At 42.8% G+C, this 16023-nt stretch overlaps 1 long non-coding RNA gene across 2 annotated transcripts; it reads right to left on the bottom strand.

Annotated features, from left to right (window-relative positions):
• Positions 1-4569: 4569 nt before the first annotated feature.
• LOC119858897 lies at positions 4570-14230 on the bottom strand. 2 transcript variants are annotated; one of them, XR_006282518.1, is made up of 5 exons: positions 14102-14230; positions 10632-10671; positions 9357-9490; positions 9123-9247; positions 4570-6826 (listed from the first exon to the last, which is right to left on the bottom strand). It is a non-coding gene; the product is annotated as an uncharacterized LOC119858897 (long non-coding RNA). The 2 variants fall into 2 exon arrangements; XR_005294046.2 differs by lacking the exon at positions 4570-6826 and adding an exon at positions 7228-8080.
• Between the last annotated feature and the right edge of the window lie 1793 nt (positions 14231-16023).

Genomic DNA, 16023 nt, shown 5'->3' with positions numbered 1-16023 from the left:
ATATGTGTAAAGTTTCATTCAGTTATAAATATGTCTATTTGCATGTATTTGAGGAAAAAAATCTATTTATGGAAAAAATTAATCTTTATGCGTTCACAACATATGCTGGTTGGGGCTGAAATCATTTACAGTCAATAGCAATAAGTGCATTTGCAATGTTATATCATTACACACTTTACAAGGTTCATACTGGGGTGCAAAAAAAAATAAAAAAACCCAACGATGCCAGGCAGCATCCATTACGACAACACACATTACTCTGGCTCACTATTAAACTGGTCTTTCAAAGCCTTCCTAAGCCATATAGCTCCCCACTGAACTCTTCTAGTAGCCCTGGTATCTGGCTGCTCAAAAATCAGCAGACAGCTGTCCCACCTCTACCCTCCACCCTGGTAAAAACTGTTCCCCCTTTGCTTCACAGATATTATGAAGCATACAGCAGGCAGCTATAACCAGTGGGATTTTTTTTCCCCCCACTGAGGTCTAATCTCATGAGTAGACAGCACCAACAGCCTTTCAAACAGTCAAAGGCACATTGAATGGTCATTCTGCACCTGCTGAGCCTATAGTTGAAGCACTCCTTGCTGCTGTCAAGGTGGCTGGTGTACGGCTTCATGGGCCATGGGAGTAAGGCCACTGGGTCTCCCGGGATCAATATTGGCATTTCAACTTCTCCAATGGTAATTCTCTGGTCTGGAAAGAAAGTCCTTGCTTGCAGCTTTCTGAACAGGCCCATGTTCTTAATGATGCATGCATCATGCACATTCCCTGACCATCCTGTGTTGATGTCGGTAAAACATCCCCAGTGATCCACCAGCGCTTGCAATACCATAGAAAAGCGGCCCTTTCTGTTGGGATTTGCGCTCTGGGGCTGGAATTCACATCCGAGAGTCACTCCAGACAGCTTGACACATGCTTTCTCTTTGTTGTACCTCTTTCTAGTCCTATCCCAAGCAGCCCCTCAGTGGGGTCTTTAATTTAAAGAAAGATTATGAAGGGCATGGAATGATTAAACCCAGTCAACAGAAGCAATGCTAAAACTCATAGTCCATTGGTTCCAAGTGCAGTGCACATTCCCATCTGTAAAGGATATGCTTAAGTGGAAGAGAAGGATCCATTTTGTCTGAGCCCAATTTGGTAGTTCAGCTGTGTGAAGAATGCTGAAGACAGACACAGAGAGGGGCCTACACAATGCTCTGGAACGTTCAGGGTTTTTGGCATGCTGTCCAAACCAACTGTAGTACACAAACCATAGAGGTGAAATGGCAATTTCCAACAGTTTACAATTTAGCCAAAACCAAAGAGATTTTCCCAAAGCCAGCAAAACAGGTGCCAGGACTATTCTCCTGCCAAATTTCAAATGCCTGGTGCTAACTGTGTGGGCCTCGGAACACTTAAAAAAAAAGTCAAAGATTTTTTTATATTGAAAAGTGTTCAACAACGGTTATATAAGGGCCATTATAATTATATATTGCATCTGTATACACACACACACACACACACACACACACATTTCTGTACATCCTAGATGGCCTACACATAAAGCCAAAGTTCAGACTTTCACTGTGATCAATGACACACTTGTGTATACCAGATTGGCTGATACATTGTTGTGAGCAGGCAAATTGCAAAACTGAAGCAACAGATTCTTCTGCATTTATGTCTGCTTGCTCACAAGAACACAACAGAGAGGCAGATCTACAAAAAACTAAAGCTGGGATGAGGTATAATTTTAAGACTTCACAGTTCTCTTGTAAATAATGGGTTGTGGGGGTGGGGTTTAGTTTTCACTGTGAGATGTTTTCTGGTTTCGTCCTCCTGCCCCCAGTCTCTGATGCTGAGGCTGCCTGTCTCACACTCACAGACAAAATGAAATGGTTTCCAGCAATGCCCAGACAGCATACAAAAAAAAAAAAGTTTTAAAATAAATAAATCAAGCAACAAAGGAAGTGGCTTCTGGGGTCAGCTTGTACTTGAGCAGAAGGAGAACATGTGCTTGAGCACAAAGTGAGATCTCTATTCTTCTCACCCTGCTGATGTTAGTGAACTAACTATCGGACCAGCCAGAGCTGTGTAGCACAAGGAGTCAGGCTGACACCCACACTTCCAAGGACACACAGTCAGCACCTTCATGTGTCAACACCACTGTACTCCAGGAGAGACCAGGCCATCTATCCACTGCTACTCTCCTGGTGGAACCTCCAAGGCATAAGGTAACTCTAGTTCCCGTCGGAGTCTGCATCAATTATGTGTTAGATTTCCCTACTCCCCTGATCATGCCTGCTTCCTATCCAGCGGCACCCACTTTTCAGACTGCGCCGAATGCTTAAGAATCCCACAGTGGGGTGGAGATTGCAGCCACCTTGCACTGCTGCAACTTCACGCAGGAGTTCTTCCCACTAAAAAAGGGCCCTATGCCCTGGTTCACTCTGACAAAAGCTAGAATGAGTCAGGGAGGAGTTTAGGTCAAGTTCTGAAAGTACCTAATGTTAGCAAACTGATTCCAACGCAGTTTTGATTCTACACCCAAGGTCGCATCTTTGAGCCCACAAAGGAGGCTTATTTTGCACTGGTTAGATGTGGAACTACACCCTCCCACACAAGTAACTGCTGCATAACATTACTGCTGAAGAGAGACCAAGAAACAAGTCACTAGTGTATGCTGACACTGTATAACTTAAGCTCTTTAAGAAAGTAAAGTTTTAGTTCCACATCTTGCAGTTGTAGGGACAAATTCTACTCTTGTCTGTCAACCTGGAACAGTTCCACTGAAATCTATGGAGCTTGGTGTAGAACAAGAGCAGAATTCAAAACAATAGTCTGAACTTCTGCAGCTTTTTATAGAGCTAAGAGCACCATTTGCTCACACTGTTTCATTAAAAGTCATCTTAACCTCACTGATCTACGTGCTGTCTTCATGACTGAAGAGGTTTTCCCATCAATGTCCCAGAAATAGTGAATGAAGGGTAGTGTGTCTGAGTATTTAATATTAAAAAAAGCTTCTTAAGGGGGTCTTAGAAAGAAACTTGCTTTTACTTCCCTTTAAAGGTGTCACACAATTAATTCAAAAGCACATATAGTCAAGTACAGCACTCACAAACTTTCAGGTTAAGGGCCTGGATTAGCAACATTGAGAGGTAGATTTTTAGGAAGGAGTGTTCTCCAAATCCCCAGTACCTTATGTCTTTACTCCCTATATACCCACTTTCAGTCAGCTGTCCTACTGGCCCAGACAGATTATTCCAAATCACCCATGGAGTCACTTGGGAAAGCATGCATGCACACAAATGATGCAAGGTGAAGGAGATGAACACACAGTAGACAAATTCAGACGGTGAAGTGTATAGCCATGTAATTTCCAAGTCTGATTGGGTGTGAATCTGACTGAGTATAACAAGCATTACCTCTTGGGGTTGGAAGAGGGTGTTTATTTTAATTTACCTCTTCATACACTTTCTTGTTAGTGACTTTTCATGCTTCACCCATCTCTTTGGCCTCTTCGCACACACAGTTATACTAGCTTAGATGTCATTGAACTCCCATAGATTCAGAAGGCAACTCAACATGCAAGGGATGGGTAAAGCAGGAAGGCACACTGAAAGGAGGGTACTGATTCCCAAGCTTGATGGCTATCCGATAGTAACTTACCATCACTACTTCAATCCTGCACCCCGTACAGCTCAGCCACACCCAAGGATTAGGGTGGAAAAAAAAAGTTAGACTTTTCATGAAACGTCCCTGGAAGTGAGTGGAATGATTCAGCAGAAAAGGGAAAACCAGTAGCAGTCAGCAAGGAATTTCCCCCAAGGGCTAGTGCTTTAACAAGAAAGCGAAATTAGTTAAATTAACCTCTGCAGAAAGTAAACCGAAAAATCCCCAATTTGTGCTTCAACCCAGTCTTAGAACCCTAAGCGTGAAGTCAGTCCAACCTTCCCAAAGGCAGCCTGCTCCCTCCCTTCCCAGGGCTTGCTGTTATAGGCCTTCCCCATATTCTAATAGGGAAAAAAGAAAGGGAAGCTGAGTTGAAGTTAGCCCCTTGTTCACTGGGAGCCAGATAGTATCCCTGGCTGTCTACCTCATGTTTCAAACTCCATCTCTCAGCTATGCTTTATCCACATAGCCACAAAACTATCCAGATGAGACCTCTGGCTAGAGTTCACACAAAAGAAATGTCAGATAAAGAGGACTAGAACAATCTAACCCCCACTTGCCCACTTCATTTCAAGTGGCAACCTCCCACATCTGTCCTAACTTGTATTTAGCTCAGACACACTGCTTCCTTCTCCAGACCTCAGGAAGAGCACAGTGTAGCTCAAAAGCTTGTACCTTCCACTAATAGAAGTTAGTCCAATAAAAGATACTACCTCAGCTACCTTGTCCCTCAGGGAAAAGGAAATTTCTTTGCTTTATTTGAAAATTAGAGATGGGTCAATATCAACTTGCCATGTAAGAGTTTTAGCAGCTTAACAGTGGATGTTAAGCACCGATGTGCTATTGAAAACCAAAGCCACAGCAATGCCACAAGGTTCCAATCCAAATAAGACAGGAAACTTACAATAAAAATATTGTAATTGGCAACACTTTTGTATGTTAATTGCTTTCTCTTTATTGTATGCTAAGTAATACATAGAATTGCTCTATTTAAAAAAAAAAAAAAAACACACACAATTTATGTGACAGGACCCAGTAAGAGGGAAACCATCACCACAAATATCATGGATCAGGACTACAGAATAGAAAAATAAGACAAAGGAGTTGCTTAAAATACTCTTTCAAATCTGGCACTGACCCTGAAGTGACTTTATTCACTGTTCAAAATACTGGAGAAATATGTAAAGTTAATTGTTGTGATGGACTGAAACATCCTGACCAAACAACCGAGCTTCCAACATGTTTTCCCAGCTTATCAAGTACCTTATGTTTCACTATTGCAAAACAAACTCAATTCTATTTTGAGACAGTTAATATGAAGGTTTCATTTATACATGAATTATAACATATATCACTAACTTTTTGTAAGTATGTTACAGACATGAGCAGTACGAGTTACAAGCACAATCAGTAGAAGGAGATAGAGATAAGCCATGGTCAAACAACCTATTGGACTTTACAACAATTGATTAATCTTTTATAAACAGAACTTTTTTCTATAGCAGATGTTCTTAAACTATGGTCTTGAAACAGAGTGGCATTCATCTTTCATGAGTACCCCCTAGCTGGGTGTGTGTCTGCATCTCATTCAGTCTGTGGTGACCCCTTTTGGCAGTTTCTCTGTCAGTTTCTAGTGACTCAGTCCTCCGGCAGAGTCACACACAATCTGTATAGAACACAACTCAAAAAGACCCCTTCTGGGCTATTAGTCCAACAAAGTCTTTATGGGCTCCTGGCCCTGGTAGGGGGCCATGCCCCAAGGACTTCTTCCTAGAGACTCTTAGCCCACTCTAATCTGTTCTGGCCCCAGCTCTCTAGTTGGGCCTCTTAACAGTTCAAACCTTCTGGGGGTTTATCCCTGGCCAATTGTAGGCAATTTCCCCAGTGACTTATGGGGTGTCCCAGGCCCAACTACTACTCTGAGGTCCAACCCAGGGACCCTAGGAATAGCAGCCATATACCACTATGTCTCTAACTAAACTGCTGTCAGTTCCCTGGGCCGCTTCCTTGCAACACCAGCCTTCACCAATGCTTCACCCTGACCTCAGGGCTCTGTTCAGGCCCAGCAGCCAGTCAGGAGCTCTTTCCTACTCCTCTAGTCCCTGCCCACACTGAACTGTCTGTGGTGCTGCAGTTCCCTTTGGCTGGCCAGGAACACCATTTGTACTCTAGCTCCAGCAAGGCACTGGCTGTCTATGCTGCTGCAGCAGCTCCTTTTTATATGGCCTCCTGAGCCCTGATTGGCTGCTCCCTGCATCCTTTTTGATTGACTACTTCCCCTGCAGCACTGTAGGCTACTTGGAGGACTCTTCTACTGCTCCTTTCCCAGGACAAGTGTGGCAGCACCCTGAGTCCACCCTGTTACATGTCCATAGAGAACTGCATGATGATCCATGGAGAACTCTCTGGAGTCACAGTGCTTAAGTCCTCCTCTTTATTTCCTAATGCCAAATGCCAGTAACACATAGTCTGAAACATTAATACCTCTCTAATGTTGGTATTTTTCCATGTGAGCACATGGATTGGCAAATGGGTTGATAGGCAGTCCACCTGACTACACATGGGAGGAAGGTATTCACAAGACAATTTATGTTTTGAAAAGTTGTTCAATTCAATTTCAGAAAGTAGAAAGGGTCTCCCCTGCATACCCTAATGGTTTAAGTCTGCAACTTACAATAGCACCTAGTGGCTTAAGTCTTCAACTGACAGTAGAGAAACCCAGGCGCTCCTATTGTGCCAGGTTCCACCCAAGCCCTGGAGCTGGCAGTTTAGGGGTGTTGCCTGAGCAAGGGTACTGCACCCTCTACCTCTCCAGAGGCCCGGGGGGGCCTAGCTCTTGGCTTGCAATGCATACTCAACTGAAAGGGGTCCAAAGGTTCTTTCCTACACCTCTTCAGCAGCAGCCTGCAGCTCTGTTTTACCATCTGTTTTGGGGCAGAGTGGGACACCTGCTCAATCCCTCCAGGAGCTACCAGTGCAGGCCTGTTTACTTGCACTGACCACCCTGCCTGATCTGGGTGATGTCCTTTTAACTCCACCTCCACTATGAGCACATCCAGCAGATGTGGTTGGGTGGAGTTTCCTGGGCTCCAAGGTACTCCTTAACCCTCTGCTCCCCAGTGTGAGGTTTGCACATCTCATCATCCACACTATGAAAAAGTTGACACCACCTGTTCTAAAGCATAAGTTATTTAAAAAAATCAGTTAGGTTTTAAATAGAAAGGCAAACAGCAAATCATTCAACCACCACCAATCAAACAAAAGTGACCAAACAGAAGAGTTGGCAAGCCCACTAAAAGATTTTAAGAGATTCCATTTTATGTTTAATGGCTTCTTACATGATTGTAGCCATTTTCCACAGACCCATATGTTCACAGATTAGAAACATTTGCAAGGTTATATCTACAGGGAAAGGGTTATTAATATTTTTTTCTTTTAGTGCATGGAAATAGATATTAATTTCCTTTCTACTTTTATTGCTTGTTTTCAAATTGTATTCACTGTTTAGTGCTTTAATTTAGTCTACCAGTGGAAAGATGAATAAATGTGTGCCTAAAAATAAAAAGTAGATGCTCATAATGATCCATGATTATTTATACTGGTTACTTTAAAATAGAAATACTTAGCATTTGTACAGTGCCTTTCATCAGAGGATCTCAAAGCATTTTACATTTGTTAATTAAACGTCACAATACCCCTATAGAAAGACATTAATATTCTCATTTTAGGGATAGATTATGAGGTTTGGAGAGATTACCCAAGGTCGCACAGAGCTGGGAATACAAAAAATCCAATATTGCCATTTGTTTAAAAAGTGATTTTTTAAAATAATCTAAAACAGCACCAAACTAATTTTTGTTGATCCGATTCAGTAGCCATTACAGTTTGTGTTGATCTACTGACACCTGTACACCCCAAGGTGTATTTCAACATCCAAGGGAGTGGTAGTGTACTATGCTACCTGTCTGCACAAAGGTAACACTTGGGTTCAGCTCCTTACTTGGTATGAGCTTCTGCAGCTCCAATGACTTCAATGGCACTACAATGATTTACACAAGTGGAGGAGCTGGCACTGCGGTTTTTAAAGGCTCCTATGGAAGTGAAGCACCCAGCTCCCTTTGACTGTCAATGGCAGTTGGGCTCCTAACTGCCTTAGGCTCCTTGGAAAATGTACTAGCAACAGTGTACCAGCCTAACGTACTCGCTACAAATGCATGTAAAACATATGACAGCAGCCAGCTTTATTATTTTCTGTTTCTAAGAGATATCTACCACTCTTCCTCTTGTTTGGTAGAGTCTTTGCCCTGATGCAATTTGTTCCTGCACTGCAGGCCCTCACCCAAAGAGGCAGGGCCAGATTATGGCCAGAGCACATCCCCAGCTTGCATGCCTCCCTTGAGGCCTGTGCACTGAATGAGGCAGGGGTCCTCTGGAAAAAAATAGTATATGATCACAAAATTAAAAATTGTATCATAATGCACACACAAGGAGTCCCATTTAAAGTTGCACATGCAATCTCAGTGCCAGAATTTTAGTTTTCAACTGTTTGATTTTGCACCTTGATGTTCTTTGTCCTGCTTTGAGTAGGGGGTTGGCCTAGATGACCTCCTGAGGTCCCTTCCAACCCTGATATTCTATGAAAGAACATCGGGGAGGTGTGTGTGTGTGTGTGTGTGTGTGTGTGTGTGTGTGAGAGAGAGAGATTCAGAACGCTTTCATTCTCTGGCTTAGCAGTAAGCATGAATGATTGACACTGAGTCTGAGTCAGATATTTAGGTGTGTATAACAGGGTTGCCGCCTCTAGAATGCCACCCTCATGGCTTGGAATGGCCCCATTGGTACCCAGCCCTCAGCTCCCCCCGCATTCACTGCAATAGTTGACTCAGACCTAAAAGCAAGATTTTCCCCCTTGTGTGGGGTCTGATTTATTACTTCTTCCTTAGCCCCATAGCTTCAGAAATCCCACAGCCCTCCTTGTTGAGACTGTGCTGGTTCAAGCCAGCTACAGCCCTGAAGCACTTCTCCTAGCTAGCCCATCTTTACTTAACCCTAACCCTCCCTGAGCTAGGAAAGGGCAGCCAGCACCACTGGGTCCCCAACTGCATGTCCCTACTATGTCAGAGAAAGCAGCAGATATACCACCCTCTTTCCCATGGCTCCTCCTGGTGGGTTGGGAAAGAGGGAGCTTTGCCCTCTAACATGTTTTTGTATAGGGAATAGAGATTATAAATTGTTTGTGCTTTGGAATAGGCTATATTTTATGCCTTTATATTTGGTTAAGGTATTTCACCACGAATTAGATATGGAGTCTAAAATTCAAAATGGTGCGCCTGCCAAACAGCTCAACTCGATCTTTGTTTAGCTTCTTGTTGAAGTTATTGTGCCCTTTTGGAACTTTGGCGGGAAAAGCAGTTAACGGTCAGCACGGAATTGGTTCAAACAGGTTCCAGCAGGAAATCTGCCAGTTTTACCTCAAAACTTTGGTGCATGTGTGCCTATATAAATGCTGAGCGCCCGCTGCTTAGCTGCTGTCCGTCCTAGCCGCAGCCACGGTACTGTTGTGTTTGCGCAGCGACATGGACCAGAAGATCGTCACCTGCAAAGTAACGGAAGACGTCAGCATTAAGAACTGTGACTGTGCTTACCAATCTCTGAATTCCACATTGTTTTCAGAGAAAGGGATAGAGGTCCTGTTGATTGCTCACCCTTGAGTGATCACAGAGCCAGGCCTCTTTAGCATGAGCAGATCCTGTTGATCTCCCATTAAGAAGCGGTTGCGACCCAGGGTCCATCAGTTGCCTGTGAGAATGGTGTTGTACCATCTACTGCCTATCAACACCTAGAAACAGTGTAGTATTTGGAGTATTATTGTTTTAGGTTTATTGCCAGGGTATCTGTTTTGTTACACCTGGATTTTAAATCCAAATTGTCAAACCACATCTCACTGTTGTTTCTTAAGTCATCTGTTTAAATAAATGATCTGTATATTTTATTCTTCTCTCTATCCATTTGCATCATGGGATATGGAGATACACTATCTTTCCCTGCGAACCCCTAGGTGATAGATACTGGATAAGGGTCCAAGATCCTGCTAATTAGCTGCAAGGTATAGCTGGCCTTTACCATCATAGTTAATGTTGCAGGGTTAACAGCCCCATCCCACAATACAAGTCCCCTGGTCATGGAACCTTACAGAAATAGTAGCCTGGGTTCCCCCCGCCCCCCCATCATTAACCCTGAGATCATCTTCCTCTCTCTCCCCTCCCTATAAACCTGCCTCTGCCCTTCCTAGGTCTTCATCCACTCAAAAAGTCCCAGGAACCTTAAAGGGACTCACCATGGGACAGAGGGTGACTGATCCCTAGTCCTTGCTACCCTTAAAGGGCTCAGTCACCCTACCACAACACATAAGGATAGTGGCGATAGAGCAGGAGGTAGGTGGTTTTCTATCACCTTTCCACTTAGCCATACCCAATCTGCTAGGTTCAGCCTCCCAGCAACACAGTTAAGCAGGCTCCACACCTAGAGGTATGTTCCTGCTAAGCCCCCACTTGCCCTTGAGATATCCCCTCTATACCTAGTGCACTGAGGGGAAGGGAGTGGACAGGAGTTGGCAACAGAGCCAAATCTTTGAGAATTCCCCAGCTGCTTCCATAGAGTGGCTCTCCATCTCCTTAATGCCACAGGAGCTGCACAACAGGGAAAGAAAAAGGGCTGAGGATCTGTCCCTTCATTTTTAATCAGCACAGCTTTGAGATATGCTCTGTTATTTGATTTTAAGCCAAAAAAATTTAGGTTCTTTATATATTTCTAAAATTGAAGACAGTTTTAACATTGCAAACAGTGAGAAAGAATACTCGAGTTAGGCTACCAGTTAGTATAGTCTGAATGAAAATAAAATTTATAAGTGTATTATGACACAAGTTTAGGGTTAGAAAAGCCCAGGCTAAAAATATTAACCATTCCCATCCTTGTCCTACATTCTGGTTTTATAAATGACCCAGAAGTTTTTCTTCATCTCTAAAAAAAAAAGGTGCCATTGATGACAACAATATCTCAGTCACTAATATGCATTACACATTTAATATTTCTTCCAACTATTTGAATCCATTTGTATTAAATAGTAATAGCAGCCACTATTCAGTTTACGGTTACAGATCTTTAATAGTTCACAGTGCATGGTGTGCATCAGAATATTTAAGATTAGAGTACAGTGGATTTCTCCAGGTAATTTTATTTTTTATGAAGTGGTTAAGTAGAAACCTGAGCATTTTTACTTAAAAAAAAACCACACGCGCTGGTCAGGATTTGACCTCAACTGTAAGAATAATGACATTCAAAGCTGAACCTGTCAGTTAAAGGTAAACTGGGTGGTGGGGGGGAATGTTTTTGTAAATAAAATAAAAAACCCATTTCAGCAACATAATATATGGGCAGAGCTACAAATTATAAATACTTCCACATTTAAAAACATCTGTCTTATCTATCTGAAACTCAGGTCTGGCCCAGGTCAAAGTTGTTCCCACGGAGTGGCTGTTAGGCAGCCTGTGTGAAATAATTTGACAGTCTTTATCCATTTCTTAGCGGTCAGGTATTTCCATTGCAAAATCCACCCCCACAACTAGGGCCTTTGCAGAATCAGCATGACTGACCTGCTCTAACCACAGAGGCAGAGTAGTGCGAGGACATTTTCACTGCTTCTCACAGTGCTGCATTTCAGCCTTCACTCTCTGGTATCACCTATCTGGCACCTTTCATGAGCACTAAATTAACTTTTCTTTAGTTAAGATGCTTGTCTCAGTTCTTAAAGCTGTATGGGTAAAATTCACACAGCATCATAGTGGCCATGGAAGACCCCAACCCAGCAGAACCATACTGGCTTAAAGAGTAAGCAGTCGTGGAACAGGGTTATTCTATCCCCTGGCACATTAGAGTTTAGGATTGAGCCAGCTCCACAACAGGTAGTACAAGTGGCTGTTTGAGGTCAGGCTGGAGAAGGAGCAAATGCATAACCACTGTAATTACATGATCCAGTGGCCACAGTGTGTAAGGGGCACTCCTACCACAGCTATTGCTGTTTGCATAAAAGAAATGGTGGATTTCTGTGGTTTATATTTTAAACATATAAATAAGCATGCAACACATGCTCCCATGAAGTTGGCTGTAGCCCACAAAGCTTATGCTCAAATAAATTTGTTAGTCTCTAAAGTGCCACAAGTACTCCTGTTCTTTTTGTGCATCTTAATTAGCCTCTTACTACACCTTTTCATGTTCTCTCTATCTATCCATCTATCTTTCCTATATGTTCCATTCTATGCATCTGACGAAGTGGGCTGTAGCCCATGAAAGCTTATGCTCAAATAAATTTGTTAGTCTAAGGTGCCACAAGTACTCCTGTTCTTTTCACGGATACAGACTACCACTGCTGCTACTCTGAAACACATGCTCTGGGCATCCCTAGATAATTTAATTTTCACATATGTGAACTGGCTGCTCAGCCCACTCCAGCAATAAATATGCAAACAGGACAAGATGACAACAGAAGGGACTATTTTTTCCAGAAACCTGATTTTCTCCTTGGCCACTAAAAGAGATCAGCTTGGAATCAGCCTGAGCTGGCTTTGTCTTTAACTGCTAAGGGAAGAGCTACAGCCTACCCAGCTCATGGAACTTTGGCCTAAAATCAGGGTCAGCAACATGGGTTTGTTTAAACATTCCAGACTGGTCCCCAAGGCAGCTTCTTCACGCTAATGGATCACATCCCCTGTCCTGCAGGTGTTTTTAAAGTATAACAGGAACAAGCTGGTGCTGACAAAGATGAGTTTCTGCTCCAGCTATAAAGGGCCTGTCCAGCCCTGTAACCATTCTATGTTTGATTAACCTGATGCCACTGTTGGAAATATATACTCTTTTCCAAACGTACTCTCTGCTCTATTTTAGAGTGGCTTACTCTGATCTTCCATGCAACTAAGCAAGAGGGCTTCTGATACAGGATTGTTGGTTTTTTTCTCCCTAGTTTATAAAACTCATGTATTGTGAACAGATAGGCTGAAGCAACTGCAGACACAGAGACTGGACTCCAAAGCTGTGGACTTTGAAGAAGAGTCTCAACTGTGTTGTGTAACAACATTATATTCTTACCGTTTTCCTTGCTTGTTATAATTAGGGAGGGAATAGTTCTCTCTCTGGACTTGTTATTTTGGCTAGAAATTTTAAACCAGTGATAAATTAGGAGAGTATTTTATGTAAATAATCAGTGTTTTCCCATATGTCTTGCATGATAAAAGTGTGACCACTGAACAAGGGTGGTTACTGAATTAAGGCCCACTTCATCGCATGCATAGAATGGAACATATAGTAAGAATACACACACACACACTTCCAAGGCCCAATTCCATCCTCACCAAAATAATTGAGAAGTTTTGCCTTTTATTTCTATGGGAGCAGGTTCAGACCCTAACTGAGGTAACCTCTACACTAATGTATTTTCTCTCTGTCTTGGAGCTATCCAACCAGAGAATAAGTTTTAGTGTGAATAAAATAAATAAGTTTTAGAAATGGTAGTCTGTTTATTGATTTTACCTTTGTATATTAATAAAATTCAAACAAGTCTACCAAAAACAGACTGTAGTAGAACTTGTACTTATCTTTCACCAGTATGGTGATACTTCATGACAAAGGTCCTGGGTCAAATCTAGTACCTTACTGCACATCTAGGGGAAATTAGATTTTAAAGAACATATGGCATAACAAAGGTCCAGAAGGAGTTTGTATATATGTATTTTGGTATATCATATATATTTTAACACATGTGGCTATGGGAGAGAAATTGCTTAGGTGGAAAAATGTGAGCATTCAGAGGGCAGTGTCATGAAGAGGACACTCCTTGGAGTGATGAAGGTCTGGGAGCAGAAGGGACAGCAGGTGAGACACCACCGGGAGTGGGCATACCGACCCCCAAGACAACCAGCAGTAGACACCTGTGTGGCAAGTGGAGCCCCATCACATGTAGTTATACACTTGATTATGCTGCAAAATACCATATTCAAATCAAGAGGGTGATATTCTTGTTTGGGATGCAATACTTAATTCATTCCACCATGTTTGTCTGCATGATATAGTGCTACTTCACAGGATAGTGCTGCTGGTAGTTTTATTTTGTTATTTCCTTTCTCTTCTGCACTGTCACTTCTGCTCCCAGACCTGCATCACTCCAAAGACCAGTGTCCTCTTCATGACACTGCCCACCGGCCATGCCACAATCTGTGCTCCCCCTTTCTGGGGGCCAGTATCACAATCCAACTGTCAAACCACTTTCTCAGTGGCAAGTGGGAGCAGGAGAGGGAGCCAGAACCACCTCCTACACCAGGTCCCAGCCCAGGCACCTTGTAGCTGGCAGCCACATACTACCCTTCCAACCTCTTCACCCCAGCACCTTCTTCACCCTTACCTCAGGGCCTCAGCAGGCCAGTCTTAGCAGCCAGCCAGGAATTATCTCTAGCTTCCCCAGTCTCTAATAGGAGCTCCAGGGTGCTTGCAAGGCATCCAATCCTCCCTCCTTGAGCTCCAGGGAACAACTAACCATGTTCTACCATGCAGCTCTTCTTATTTGGGGCTGCCAGGCCCTGATTGGCTGCTCCTTGCAGCCCCCACTCCTATTGGCTACTTTTCAAGTGGCCTCTCCAGGGCTCTATTAACCCCTTATAGGGTAGCATGAGGCAAATGCCCCCATCACACTAGAGGTTTAACTCTTGGGATCTTTCCCTGAATCTCAAATACTGAAGTACTTTGATACCAAGAAAATAGAGGCTGGCTCCCTATCGGTACATTTAGCACTCATATAGTTCTTGAGGGACCAAATTCTGCTCTTAGTTACACCAGTCTAATTGACAACAGAATTTGACCTGGCACATTCAAAGTACTCCCAAACGTTAAGTATTTAATCCTTATTCAACCCCTTTGAGGTAGGTAACTCAGTATTATTACCCCATTTTACAGATAAGGAAACTGAGGCAATAAAGTGAAGTGACACAGAGTTAGTCAATTGCAGATGTAGATTAGAATTCAGGAGTTCTTGACTCTCAGAAAGCGTTCAGTTCTCCATGACTATATTGCTTATTCAAGGAGGTTACTTGAACAGACTCCTTCCTTACTTCCCTCAGCCCAATTCTTTTCCCCACTATTCAGCATGCAAACCTACCATAAATACAGAAGAAGACAAAGGATAGTCATGGAGAGGAAAGGGGAGTTGCCCGCTCTGATGGGAAAGAACTACCACAAAGGCAAATCCTCCTACAGGTACAAGATTACCAGTACATGAAGAAAAAAAATTGCAAATCACAATTAGAAGAAGAGATGGAAATATATCAGTCACACACACCCTACTTCCTTCCCAAATCCTTCCAATCCCTGGGACTTTTGGAGGAATAGGGCACCCTCACCACCAGAGCATTTTGCAGTTCTCCTCAAAAACTTGTTCTACGCCTCACGGTCAAAAATGCACTAGTGGGAAATTTTGCAAAAAAGTGTCTTTTAAAGTATTTGCATGCCTCCCTCTGTTTCAGTTCCTGGCATTGCGCAAAAGAACAGGCTGAGAAAAACCACAATAAAGGAACTGTTACACTATGTTGCATGACTTTTCAAGGAAAGCTTCTCATCAGTTTTGCCCAGTCCTAGTTCACAGATAGAGAGTGCTGAATGAGAGGAAATGCCACCATGGACATATATTTGAAACTTCTGCTTTTTGATCAGGAATCTACAGAAGCATAGCTGGGAGAGTTCAACTTGTTCTAGTCCCTCCTCCTCTCTTCCCTTTGCCATGATGTAGAATTTTAAGCTATCCTTTTCACATCTCACCCATCTCGCACTGAAATACAGGACAGGGTGGCTGTACATTGGTGAGCTGAATCTGCAATAATTTGTGTTCTCTCACTACCTCCAGGTAATCCACATAGTACAACAATGAGCACATAGGTGAGAGTTCTGTTGAAATGATATAGTGCAGAAAGTTGAAACTTCACACAATCATGCTGGTCCTGGGTCAGCCCTTGGTCACTTCTCCAAATGGACAGCAACAGAATCACTCTGAGAGGTTCTGGAAAATAGTGCTGGGTAATGGCTTTTCTGCTCTGAGGCCACTCTCATGCTGTGTAGGGCTGTTAATCACAGTTAACTAACGCGATTAACTCAAAAAAATTAATTGTGATTTATAAAATGAATCGCATTTAATCACACTGTTAAACAATAGAATACCAGTTGAAATGTATTAAATATTTTGGGTGCTTTTCTGCATTTTCAAATATTGATTTCCATTACAACACAGAATATGAAGTGTACACTGCTCACTTTACATTATTATTTTTATTACAAATA

The sequence above is a fragment of the Dermochelys coriacea genome, chromosome 7 (assembly GCF_009764565.3).
Source record: "Dermochelys coriacea isolate rDerCor1 chromosome 7, rDerCor1.pri.v4, whole genome shotgun sequence".
Lineage (NCBI taxonomy): Eukaryota > Metazoa > Chordata > Testudines > Dermochelyidae > Dermochelys > Dermochelys coriacea.
Note: the sequence above shows the minus strand (reverse complement) of the source record. Positions and strands in the feature narration are given on the sequence as shown.